Genomic DNA, 14,777 nt, shown 5'->3' with positions numbered 1-14,777 from the left:
TATATGAACCTGCTGATGTTGACACAGCTTAAAAAAGAAATACTGTTGGATGAGATAATGGCCGGATTTAAATCTGAATAACTCGTTCAACCCAAATTCAGCACGTGTGCTGCCAGAAAAAAAAAACTCATTAGAGCAAAACACAAGAATTAAGGAATTAAAAATGAGTTAAAAGCAAATGTATTAAAGCTCAAATTATGAATATCCAGTTTTTGGTTACAGATATGTTGTTACAGTAGTGGCCAAATATTACATGGACTCACTTCACAGCCTCTGAAATTTAAAATGTGAAATGAACTGAAATCCAAAGTTGCTCAGACTGAGAAGAGCACCAAGCAACAAAGGAGGCTTTTTACATCACATGAGGGAAAAGGTTTATTGGGAGAAACAATTATTTAAAGGAGGAAAATCTGTGGGAAAATGGGAACAGTAGTAACCTCATAGTCCACAACAAGTGCTAGCAAGACAAATCTCCAATGTCAACAGTTTGTGCAAAGCTAAAAGCTCTTTGTTTTTATACTCAAAACAGGGTTTCTGAAATGAAAGGTTACATTTAGGGCTGTCAAAAGATTAATCACGATTATAAAAGTAAGTTTGTGTTTGCATAATATATGTGTGTACACTGTGTGTAATTATTTTGAATATATAAATACACACACATGGATGCATGTATTTTAGAAACATTACATTTATTTTATATCTGAATAAGAAAAAATTTTATAATTTTTTATAATGTAGCTTTGGCTTCAAAATAGAAAATATTAAGTGATGTTTACTTGATTGTTTAAGTAAAGACAATTTCTGGGTTAACAGTGTGGGCTATTTTAACTTAAAAACATTTTATGGTTAATTTATATTAATAATTGTGATTAATCTATAGCAGAATAAAAGTTTTCGTTTACATCAAATATGTGTGTGAACTGTGTATAATAATTATGTATATATAAATATGCACACATGCATTTATAATTTTAAGAAAAATAAATATTTATATATTAAGTATTTATATTTACATATAACTTAAATTATACATAAATATACAAATGTAAATATTTCTTAAATATAATAAAAGGCATGACAAATGACAAGAACACACGAAATTTGGTGAGTTTAATAAATGTTATTAAGTCAAGAAATTTCAACTTTGTGAATATCACTCTTTTAATAGTAAACCTTTGAAAAACTCTGCAATATCTTTGAATAATAGACTTTTGATTCTTCAAAACACTTTGTAAGCTTTTTCAAGAACCATGCGGTTACTAAAAAAATATAGTGTAGCCAATTATATTTTTGTTATAAAAATATGTAAATTGTTATATACATACATATATATATATATGTATATATATTTAAAAGAAATATTCATATATATATATATATATATATATATATATATATATATATATATATATATATATATATATATATAAAAGAAATATATATATATATATATAAGGAATATTTATTTTCCCTCACAAAAGTTCATTATATTTGGAGGTCCTTGGCATCATAAAGTTTGAAAACCCCTGGATAAAGGCACAGTGTCTTAAGTCGCCATCATAGTGCTCCATGTATTAAGATTTACTGTAAAGCAAAGTAAAGTCTTTTACGCTGGAGTGGATAAAGAAAAACTCCATGATGTCCCACAGGTAAAACATGATTAGAAAGATAATTAAAGTTCTCTTCCATAAATGAATTCTGAGGTTGGCTTAATAGAGCTTATTAGATTCTGATGTTATACATTCAAACAGCTGCAGGAGATCAACTATCTGTTTAAATAACTCCTACATGGCTCTTTCATACAGTACAAGTATTACATTTCTTGTCTGTGTTTCAGGGTCATTGGGGACAAGACAATGAAAACTACTACTCATGCACCCCGCAGATAAAGAACGTAAGTACATAAGAGATCACACAGTATGGTACTACGACTATATACTGACTATATTCACATTGCAAAAAGTCTGATAATTAGGGCAGGCACTGTTAAAAATACACACACATTACTCAACTATTTATTTTACAAAATTGCAAAGAACAGTGTTCCTATAGCTCAGCTTGTAGAGCATTGCATTAGAAGCGCATTAGTGGGTTTAATGCCTAGGTAACACATATGGAGCAAACAGTGAATAAGCATTCAAGTTGATCCGCAGCTATACAGGGAAAGTTTTACTACATGCTACTGGTGTCAGCATCCCAACACCCTACTGCGAAACCCATAGTGTCTTTTTGCTGAAATGAAGCCAGCGCACTAAAACTACAGACGAGAGCCACACAGGCACAAGCTGTTCCAGTGGGTCACCAGGGGATGTGAGGCATTATTCCTGTGAGATTTGTCTACATTTGTCTTTTACAATAAATTAAACCAGTCCAAGTGATTTAAATTAGGGCAAGGGTGTAGTGTTGTAGTCAAGCCCACCTAAACTGAGACCAAGTCATGACCAAGACCAAGACAGGCCGAGACCAAGTCAAGACCATGACCAGTGCAAGTCACTGCATTAAAACACTTACGTTAAAATGTGGAATATGCATCTGATTAGCCCCTTCTTGGCTGTGCGTGCGTACGTGCGCGCGCGCGCATGTGTGTGTGTGTGTGTGTGTGTATGCCATCAGAGAAGTTGATAAAATAATCAAAGGCATTGCAGATATGTGGGAATTTATCTTTGTCTATAAGCAAATAAAAGTGAACAAAAACTAAAGAGCTGAAATAAATTTAACCATTTATTCTGAACTTTCCATGGCTTGCCATTCACTTAACACAATGCAGGTGTTTTTAGTAATAAAATTAAAAAATTGGCATTGGGAGAAATTTAAACAATGCTTAAACAATGCCAACATCATATGCCAAACCTGAATAAACTGCATAAAATAAATGATAAAATAAAGCAATAAGCCCCAAGAAGCAGTGGGTTACCAGTGCATTTTATAACGGCTAAGGGGCGTTGTTAGGCACGACGCGAAGCGGAGTGCCTAAAACCCCCTTAGCCGTTATAAAATGCACTGGTAACCCACTGCTTCGCGGGGCTTATTGCGTTTATAAAACGGTTGCTTCAAATTATGTATAGCAGGATTTCATATAATAAAACACAGCAAATAAGTTGTAATTATATTAGTACAGATATTAGTCTTCCGCCAAACAAAGTAGTTCCTCAGACTCAAGTGTGTCTGCAACAGAGCGGTTCCCAAGCAAAACAGACGGAGCAAAGACACAATGAAAATATGATTCATTAAGACTGTGGTGTTTATTTTCATAAATTAACATTCATCTAATTTATACATTAACATTTATACCGTGCAACTGTTGACGTGTGGATCAAATATGCTTGGAAGCATGCTTAACACTTTCCCTGCCAGCGTTTTTTAAAAGAGTTGCCACCCAGCTTTAGTTAAACATTAATGCCTTCCAGAAAAATGTTCTTCTTTAGATATATAAACATACAATATATCAAATGAAAGAACAGACCCTCTGCTTTCAAACAACAAAATAAAAACGTTTCACCCTACCTTCAATTGTTCTTTTATCCTCTCAAATTTTGAGCAAAATGTTGGGATAATTCCATTTCTGTGAATGACTTTTGTTAGAGATCCGATTCAGATCGCTGATCAAAAAATACACTTGAGTTTTAAAGTGTTGAGTGAAAGCATCAGTGTTTATGTTGTGTAAGATCGCCACCACTGATCAGTGATCGCCACCCAGTGGATAATATACGGTACAACTACTCCTCACGGAAGCATTAACAAGAAAACTCAACAATATTTATTGACACTTATCTGGATATCGCCATTAATTGTTCAATTGTTGAGGATTATAATTAATACAATATAATATAATTAGCCCACCCAATAAATCAAAATTGACAACAAAATCCGACATTTTGACAGTTATTTTCTACAGTACACAACAACAGTGGCGCAGTGATACAAGCTATGTAATACGGTTTGAGCCGTGGGTTTACCGGTGAGTTTTATCACAGCTGAGAACGCGTTTCAACCAATCAGAATGAAGAACCAGAACTGGCCGTTTTATTCACCTTATTTTTCACGACAACAAAGGCGGCGCCATTTCGCTCATTTTGTCAACGTTTTTCCGGCCGCATAGACGATGAGCAGCTGAGGCAGTGACTGAAGGCGACGCGTTAAGCTTAAAAAGCTCACTCGAGCGCCTTTATGTTTCTTTCTAACCAATTTTAAGCCAACTGAGGAACACCCTTATCCCAAGTAATGGTTCGACTACGATGTTCCGGTAACTTTAAACCACGCCGGGTGTTGAAAAGGTGGCCAGTTTCAGGTAAGCTATCTTAGCTAACTTTGTGCTTGTTCGCCTAAAGTTAGATTTGTGAAGTCCGTTTTACAAATACACTTAAGATCAGTAACGTTAGTTTATAAAATGCAACTATTTGAATGGTTTTAATTGTCCACCTATATTTTTATATTTACGATAGTACAACGAGATATTATAGTCACATTGCATTCTTACAGTAGCCCACGTGATTCCTACAAGTTACTGAGATTTCAGATGCTAGAATGTCAGTTCATTTCTCATTCAGAAATTGATAATGACCTATTAAACAACGTATTATTTAACACTGAAGTTAAAGGTTGTGTGTATAATGTTACTGTCTCTTTTTAATGCATCTCTCTCTTACACACTGTTTTGTTTAAGTATGGGTGCCATTTATATATTAATTCTCATGATGCAAGTTTATTTTAAATACTAACATAAAAATGTTTATGGTTATATTGTTTTCACAGATGCATTGATGTGTAATGATGCAGTGGACAACTGTGAGGATGATATAATCAACATGTTCCTAAACTGTGATGCAGAAACACAATGGGAGGATCCATCCGTCTCTGACCACAACTACACTTTAAAATCACAACTCAACCTGAAGCAACCTACATCTGATATGGGAAAACAATGGTGCAGTTTCCCTGACAGGGCTTATCCTGGTCCCAGGCTAAAATGCATATTTGAGCTACAATAATTTAAAAACACCTTTTACTGACATACCTCAACATATATGAGTGTCATTGTTTTGTCACAAGATGCGCACCAGTCTTGTTTTTTTGTAGGGTTTGTTTGTAAAAACTAAAATGTCCTAATATAATTAAATCCTAGTCCTGTAAACCCTGTCCGAGAAACCGCTTCAATGTGTTAAGCTGGCACAAATGTACATATCTCTGCTGAGAAACAACCATCTTTGTCAGCTTTACACAGGGTTGATATTGCATCCATTACACAGTCACCAAGCACTTTACCAGTACATACACCAACAGCTTCCAGATAAACACTTGGGATTAGCTCCTGATGACTCCGATAAAGCTGTGTCTTAATTTATTGCAGGGTGGTCTTGCTTTACCTGTTGTAAAGTTACATTAAACCTTCATATGTGATTAGATGTCATGCAGTGATATTAAACATTTACAGTGTGATCAGATGTTGTGCATTTATATTAAACCTTTACAATGTGATCAGATGTTGTGCATTTATATTAAACCTTTACAATGTGATCAGATGTTGTGCAGTTATATTAAACATTTACAATGTGATCAGATGTTGTGCATTTATATTAAACCTTTACAATGTGATCAGATGTTGTGCAGTTATATTAAACATTTACAATGTGATCAGATGTTGTGCATTTATATTCAACATTTACAATGTGATCAGATGTTGTGCATTTATATTAAACTTTTACAATGTGATCAGATGTTGTGCAGTTATATTAAACATTTACTATGTGATCAGATGTAACCTGCCATGCAGTTATATAAACCTTTACAGTGTGATCAGATATTATCTGTAGGGAATTTCTTAAACCATATGTGAGCTTAGTAGATTCCACTTAAAAGGATTTAAGTCTCCTGATTTGAAGGAATAAGTGTTGGCAAGTTTGCAAATGAATTCTATCATGGTACCACATAAAAACGAAATAGTTATCTGACTGGAAAAGGTGCACATTTGCTTTAAAAAAGATGAAATCACTGTGTAAATATTGGTAGACATACTTTTAATAATTTTCAATGTTGCTCCATCAACTCCTGACAGGACGAGGTAATTAAATATGCCAGGTTACTTGCCGCGTCCGCTTCATATCGTCTAACGACGATACGATTGATGGAACAATAAAAGACTATCCGAGCGTCGTATGAAGTTTTCTCCGTGCTCCTAATTTAAAACATTTACAGCAGTAGCGATATTTGTCATTTCGTTAAAGTTATAGTGAACTACAAACAATCTTTTAATCACCAAACTAACCACCGAATGCACTGTGCCATATGAGCAGCGGAAGTCGGTTGACAAAATGCGGAAGAGCGAAGAATTAAAAAGGGGCGTGGCGGAATAAGGTGAATAAAATTTATTTGTGATGTGCCATCAGTTGTGGTCTTGACCGATCTTGAAATAAAATTCCGAGTCCTCTTTGTCTGAGACCGAAACGACGTAAAAATGCGGAGGATTCCAAAACGAGACCAAGACCTTTAAAAAGTGGTCTTGAGAACTACACATTACAAGGGTGTTAAGCGTGAGACGAGCGTTTAAGACCCCGTGAAATGACCCAAGTGTGCAGTCTTCTATTGTGTGCTGACGTATTTCCTGCATTGAAACAGGAAGTTGGGGCGTACACATATAAAATATTATTAGCTGATGTATAAAAATTGAGGAAACCGATTTCGTTAAAATTGAGTAATGGGGTCTCCCAAACACTTTTGAAGTATTGAAGTTCAGTTAACTTGGTACTCATATAAGCTGTACTTAAAGGTGCCAAAGAATGTGTTTAAATAACGCTAAATTGTTCTTTGATATTTATATAAAATGTACATAACTTTATCAGGTGCAAAAATTATCTAGAAACGTTTTTACATGTCCATTTACAACCCTAGGACTTGTCCTTTGAATGAAATGCTCTATTTGGAAGGGTCATGAATAATATTGTTGAGCTCTGCTCTGCGGTTCATGCCAGTATAGCTCACATTAGTAAACAGACCTTATGGGGCTAATTCAGGACTAGGCCTTACTTATATTAGGTCATTTAAGAAGTTTTTACAAACATACCTTACAAAAAACACTACAAGTATGCATCTTAAGACAAAACAATGTTACCGATATCTCACTCCACACAACTTTTAGCCATTAGTTCATAGTATAAGTCTTTACATGCAAAATGGTTGAACAAATTGTCATAAAAATACAGGGTTTGGTCAAACATATTTCTATACATTTCCATTAGACCTTTTTTCTAAATCTGTCCTGACTTGGTAAATTGCTCCCAGGTGAATCTTGACTTTCTCTAACAGACAGAAACGTCCCCAGTAAGCAAAAACTGAGATGTTGAAATAACGGCTAACTATAGACCCAATATAGTCCGGCTATGAGTAACCCACTTCTACCCTAAATAACCTTGAATTTGATTACATGACATTTTACCTAAATTACTTAAAGATGTATGATATTCCAACATGTAAGCAAAGTCAACAGGTGTTCAAGGTGTTTGCCTTTATTTCTTTTGCATGCTCTAAAAGTATCTTGGGCTATGGTTAGACGTCTATAAGACTTTCACTAGCAGCCCAAAGCACTGCATGTAAGGTTTTCCCTAAAGATATTGTCCTATGTTCATGTTTCTACTTTAGTTTTTTTTTTCTTTGTGCTATGCAGTGCTGTCTTTTCTTTTCTGTAATCGCAATGACATGGTCTGTCAACGAATTACAGTACAAATAGTAAAAGCGTAAATGTAAATTTTGTCCAGTTTCTTGCAATCAAACTCCCACATAACTTACTCTAAGGTGTAACCTACAATTTACAATACAATAATTGTCATGTAAAATTTAGCCATCTTTTACATCAGAACATCCCTTCAGGGTAAACTGATATATTGACCACATGACTAAGCAATTTGACTGTCTTATCCGTACACAATGACACAATGACTTGTCATTCTGATGGCACTGACGTGTTCATTGACACAGATATTTACTTTTGAGAGATGAACTAAGGATTTTGAGCAAGAGACTGGCTTTTGCAGATTATCCATGGTGTTTTGCTATTTGTATGAATTGAGAAATGCACTGTAAAAATACGTTGCTGCCTTAAAATTTTTTGTTAAATCAACTCAGATTTACAAGTCATGTCAACAGAGATGAGTTGTCACAACTTATAAAATATAGTTGAAAAACTCAACTTCATTTTTTAAGTTATAACAACTCACCTGTAGTTATAAAAACTCATCTCTAGTCAAGATAAATAATAATAAGTTGAAATGACTTGTAAATCCGAGTTGATTCAACAAAAAACTTTAAGCCAGCAAAGTGTTTTTTACAGTGCACTGATTGTTTTGCAAATGTCGAGGATGATTCGAGAAATGTACCAGCGACTGAGAAAAACTGTCATTTAAACTTTTTTGACTATTAAGGAGTTGTTATAAATTAAACAAATAAACAAATTCAACTTAATTTGAATTTATAATGTATAGCAACTCCTCACTAGTCAAGAAAGATGAAATTAACTGTAATTTCAAGTTGATTAAACTTAAAAATTCAAGTGCAACAAGGATTTTTACAGGCCAACATGATGGTCACAAATCTCAAAAACTATGATGTAATACAAAAGGTTTTCATTTGCTGTTAACATTTAGGCATTCCTACTGTATAGAGTATATTACATCATCGTCATTGCAGGAGTGCAATTTGCTGGTTGTCCTGTAGGTGACCTTGTAACTCTGTTGTCTTACGATGAACTTATGAATGAACGATTACTCCAGAGCACTCGTAGATCTACGATGATTTTCAAGTGCAACTTAAGTTACGAAGCTTTTGGGAAACAGCCCGTAATTCTAAGATGATTCGTACGATCGGTTTTTACGATCTACTTAGCCTTACGATGCTTTTGGGAAACCCGGCCCTGATATAATACTGATTTTGGCAGTAACTCATTTTTAAAAAAATGGCATTTATTGCGTTTTGGAACCAAACTCTTCATATGTAGAGTCTCTGCAAGTAAAGTAAACAACCGTTTGTCAATGTTTCCCCTAATTAATGAAACCAATGATCGCTTACTGGTAAATCAATCTCTTTGGAGTCCAATGTCAAAGGATCAAATGTCCTCATGTGACTGTCTCCTTTCCACAACACTGTGACACTTTCTCAAGGGATACAGTGGCCTCTAAGGGACATGGCATTATTGGTATGCATTTATCTGAGAACTGCGCTTCTTAAAATATTTTAACCTTTTTATTCTATGAGAACGACTCAGATTAGAACAGCACATTTATAACACAGAAATATTGATGAGCTCAGCTTTTCTCTCTTTGTCCTGGATATATGGCTGTCTGTAAGTTAGTGAGAGTGAAAAACTCCAGAATTCCACTCATTCTCTTATTTCATTATTAAAGAAACTCATAATGATAACATTGTTTCTTCGGTGCTCCTATAAACTAACAATGCATCCACAAAACCGCAATCAATCGCTGAATAACTGTGTGGATCACAGGATTTGTCATAGCATTATTTGCTGCTTTCTGACTATATTGAACATTTATTCTTTAAGACCTTATTTGTTCGGTGCAGACTGAAGAAAAAACTCACGGATCGCCAGGGGCGCTACCACTCGGCCATAATCTATAAAATATTTGCTGACCCCATGCAGCTTCAGTAATATTACAGGCCATGGGGGAACATTGATTCCTTCAGACATTTGTTTCAGGTTCATTTTAAATACATTCCTGAGCGGTTTCTATGGTGATGAGAAACGGGTATTGCGAGAACAAATTGAAACTACATTGTGGATGAGGTGGGAAACAAATGGAGTTGGATTAAACAGAGAAAGACTGATTCAGGTTCAAGCGAAAATAGAGGAAATGTCTTCATGATGAAAACTGTAAGTAAGTTCATTGGGCAAGAGATTTAAATAAATCAAAAGGCTACACTAAAAGCCAACCTACCCCAAATAAATCATCGCTCAGCCTGTTGGAGCATAAGAAACCTATTAAATAATACAACAATAGAGCTATTAATGAGTCTTACTATGCTTATTAAAATTATAATGCATGCTACTATTTTAACTTTCAAAGTTGTTAAAATTGAAGTATCACATTTAAAGGTGCCATGTGTAGAAACCATTTGCTCAGTCCACAGCTCACCCTTCCCATTTAAAACGCACAGAGAAGCCACTGTAGCCACTACAGAACACACATAATGATGAAACATGCACTGTAGAGCAGTTTGTCCATTTAGGGCTACTGTAGAAACATGGCGGTGCGACTTCCACATACTGTAGCCTATAGGGGATCGCACACCGGCCGCGCAACTCAGCGCAGCGCCACGTCGAGTCGCGTCTAGGATAACTCTGAGGTATTGTAAACCGGAAGTGTGCATTAAATAGCGCGAGCTTCGTCAGATAGCATCTACTTCAAAATGCAAAATATACGTTAGCAGCCAATGTTAATCGTTAATGATTTGGGACAAATATGATGTTATTTAATGTTAAACTATGTGAGTGGCGCTGTGTGGCGCGATAGGGATTTGAGCAACTTCCTGAGTCACAGCTGGGCGGCGCGGACAGGCGCCAGTGTGCGTATACTCATAGAAAACAATGCGTTCGATTTTTTTTAGAACGGCGCTGAGCTGCGCGGCCGGTGTGCGACCCCCTTAAGGGGACACATGGTGTATGTAGATAGAAACATACAGTTCATCATGTAAGTTCTTTATACACCACTGGAAATATAGCTATGTATATAATATTGCATTTCTGTCAAGAGATCCTCATAAAAGTTACACAATGCACCTTTAAAGGTTCTCTAAGTGAATTCACGCGTTTTAGACCATAAAACATTTTTGTTACATACAGCAGACATCTCCTCACTATCTGCTTGCTTCCTGTCCGCTGATCAAACTGTAAAAGAACGCGATCTCTGTAGACAGCCCAGCCTCCACAAACTGCAATAATAACAAACTGGACAAACCTACACCAGAAACCATAACAAAGTGTTCTAACCAATAAACGCCAAGAAGGATTTGGGGGTTGGGTTTGGGCACGTTCATGAAAGCACGGAAGGGAGGGGGAGGAGTTAACTTGTTTGTTTGAAAACACATTTCAAAAATCAACACACAGATTCGCTTAGAGAACCTTTAAATTCTCCCTGTAATGTTATCAGTTAAAAGACATCTTTGAGGATCATAATAGCATACAGAAAAGTTTTGCCTTTAAAGGGACACTTTTTTTGAAAATATTCTCATTTTCCAGCTCTCCTTGATTCTTACCGTTTTGGAATTCATTCGCCGATCTTCGGGTCTGGCGGTACCACTTTTAGCATAGCTTACAGCACAATCCATTGAATCTGATTAGACCATTAGCATCGCGCTTAAAATGACCAAAGAGTTTCAATATTTTTCCTATTTAAACCACTCTTCTTTAGTTACATTGTGTACTAAGACAAACAGAAAATTTGTTTTAAAAAAGAAAAAAGTTGCAATTTTCTAGGCAGATATGGCTATAGGAACTATACTCTCATTCTTATTACTCCAGAATGAGAGTATAGTTTCTAGCCATATTAACACCATAAACCTGATTTTCACCATAGTGGGACATTAAAACCATGCTTAACGCGTAAAATTTAAGGTTCATGATCAAACATTTTGGGCTGAATCGTTCCTTAAAAAACCTTTAATATCTGAAGAACCTTTGAAGGGTTCTTTTATGGCATTCACTGTGAAGAATCTTTTTAAACACCTCTATTTTTAACTCTTTCCCTCCCGTTGACGAGTTTTCTCATCAATTAAAGAGCACCTATTGTCCGGTTCACGATTTTACGTTTCCTTAAGTGTGTATTAGTACATGTTAACGATATGCAAAAGGTACCCAAAGTAAACAATGACGCGAGTTATCGTCTCCAACATAAATCTCTTTTCTTGGACTACGAGAAACACACGGATTGTAAGCAACAGTTTACTTTCTGGTATTGGTGATGTAGACAAGACCAACATTATCATAATTCCTCCCGCTTTGTCTCACAGCCTGTAAGTTAACTCCTGTTAGCAACCGAATCTTTCAAACATGGTAAGGAGCATCACATTTCTGGGTGACGTCAGAGGTATTCAGGCCAATCACAACGGACAGATTAGCTGGCCAATCAGGGACACAGAGCTTTTCAAATCTGTGCGTTTCATACCAAATACACAGAATAACACAGTTTTTAGCAATGAAATAGGTGCTCTTTAAGAGAAAACGCTTTTCTGCCAATGACGAGTTTTTACGGAAATCAATTTTTCCGCTATTATCCACTAGGTGGCGCTCTTACCCAACTTATAAAACACTGAAGCATCCACGGATCCAAAAACAGTAAAAACTTGGTGTATGATTTGATCATCATTCTGAATCTGATTTCAAACAAAAGTCCTTTAGAAAAATCTATTTTGAATTTTCTGAAAAACCTTCCCACATTTGAGAGGTGATAAAAAGAGAACAAATACAGATAAAATGAAAGTTTTTTTTGCTTGAAAGCAGATGGTCTGTTTTTTCATTTTATATATTGTCTACATAGTTAAAGAAGAAATGTTTTCTGGAAGTCATGAAACTTTTATGAAAATCATAAAAAATGCTGGCACTAGCTTACAACTTTTTTTTAAAAACGCTGGTGGGGAAAGAGTTAAGAGCTGGTCCATATAAACAAGACAGAGTTAAAATGTGATGAATTGCTTCTGCGTAAATGTAAATGTATTTTGTTGGGTAGATTAAAAAGGGTTTTGTGTCTTACCACTGTTTTTAATCAGTTGGCAGTGATTATGTCCCAAATCCAGAATCTGTGCAGAGTCCGACCACTAAACAACAGCTACAACATATAAAATAACAGTTAAGAAACATAAAATTTCTAAAATACTTCAAATCTGGATCAGGAACAAGAAACATGGAGCTTGCCTATGTAAGCCAGACTGCAATGCTGGGATGTTCAAGGTGGTTTTCAGGGCATTGCCATGCAGTTGCTAGGCTGTTTAAAGGGCGTATTATGTGTGTTGCTACACTCATGCTGGATGCATGCAAGAATTTACATTGTCTCTTCTTTAATATAAGGCTTGAATTTACTTAAGTCCTTATCTCGCTTTCTGCCTAATTAGTTTGCCATGGAGTGCTAGAGATTTAGTAAGAAATAAAGTATTGTATTGTTTTCTCCATGCCAATGTATTTAAATCCTTTTGAGAACAGATTACTCACATTTATTGAATTCTCATACATTTCTGCAAACAAAACAAACAGATGCACAAAACCCACATCAATCCAACATGCAATAATCATGTTGTTCAATGCAAAAACAGTGGCACTCTTTTCTTGTTATAGGAATTGTCCATCCGCAATGACCTGGTTTGTACTGGTTCCCTGTCCCCCAGGCTCTGGATGACAAACATTGTGGACACATCACCAACATTGACTGAAATGAAACACAAGAATGAGGCAACGTCTGGGGAAGCAGGGTGTTAATGTGAAAGCAGGCAGTGTGAGATGGCAAGCAACCAACCACCAATCTGTAAAAATTTGCCTTTATTTCAACAACCTTGGGGTTGACTGTTGTTTCTCTTATTTATTATTTACATAGTCTAAATTAAAGTGTATAACATACTGTACGTGGCCAACAGCAAATAGAGAAAATGAAAACAAAACACACCAAGCCCAGACAGAAGCCATTACATAACCATATTGAACGTTAGTCAAAGAGTAAACCTGTTTCAAGAACTATCAGATCGCCTACACTGATTCAATAAATCTGAAAATACTCAGGTTATATTACACACACGATTAAGCTGTTTTGTGAGCAAAAGCAAAGGATTTGTAAGGGACAAAGGGTTTAACTATCTCTTATACCGTCAAATCTCTCTGTATTGAAGCAGACACTTGTACACACCATTATCCATTATACAGTAGCAAAGTCGACCACCCAAACACAAATCTTAAAATAACAGTTCATGTAAAAATGGGAATTATATTATCACTTACAGATCCACTTCAACCATTTTTCTCAATGGCTAACAAAAATTGACATCTTCTGATGGAATATTTAAATATATGCAAGTACAAATAAGATACAAGATCAATGATGGACATGAAGGTTTGTCAAAAATGCTTTAAAGGTGCAGTGAGTAAATTTTATCAGCATCTAGTGGTGATGTTGCGAATTGCAACCAACAGCTTAATCCACGACTCACCCCTTGCTTTTGAAACACATAGAGAAGCTACGGTAGACACCACCGGACAAACATGTCATCGTCGGAGACAACTTAGTAAAAAAAATGTCCTTTAAGGGCTTCTGTAGTAAAATGTCTGCACAAAATGGCGACATCCATGTAAGGGGACCCTCGGTGTATGTAGATAAAAAAGGTCTCTTTCTAAGTTAATAAACCCATAAAGGTTCATTATGAAAGATTTTTGTACACCCCTGATACTATAGTTCTGTATATTATTTAGCATTTCTGTCAAAAGATCCTTCTAAAAATTACACACTGCACCTTTAAATGTTCATCAGCTGTTTCTGTTACACTTTTGACTACTGTTGTACCCCCTTTTCCTATTTCGTTGCAACTTAAAATATTAAAATGTTGCTATTTTTCCTTTTTAGGTATGCTTTTATTGCATAGAAATTGTTTATCACAAGTAATTCATTCATCTTGGGTTTGGAATGGCATGGTGAGTAATGGTAGATTCTGTAAGGTGAGCGATTACTATAAAGTCCTATTTATCTTACAGGTTGATATATAAAGAAGAGCTCAGGGGTTAACATTTGTCAAGGTTAGCC

General features: G+C 35.6%; 1 long non-coding RNA gene across 1 annotated transcript; it reads left to right on the top strand.

The window, feature by feature from the left end:
- Nucleotides 1-2,969: 2,969 nt before the first annotated feature.
- On the top strand, nucleotides 2,970-5,514 carry LOC141369491 (uncharacterized). The gene is made up of 2 exons (XR_012373248.1): nucleotides 2,970-4,288; nucleotides 4,753-5,514. It is a non-coding gene; the product is annotated as an uncharacterized lncRNA (long non-coding RNA).
- Nucleotides 5,515-14,777: the final 9,263 nt, after the last annotated feature.

Source organism: Misgurnus anguillicaudatus, chromosome 14, assembly GCF_027580225.2.
Source record: "Misgurnus anguillicaudatus chromosome 14, ASM2758022v2, whole genome shotgun sequence".
Taxonomy (NCBI): domain Eukaryota; kingdom Metazoa; phylum Chordata; class Actinopteri; order Cypriniformes; family Cobitidae; genus Misgurnus; species Misgurnus anguillicaudatus.
Note: the sequence above shows the minus strand (reverse complement) of the source record. Positions and strands in the feature narration are given on the sequence as shown.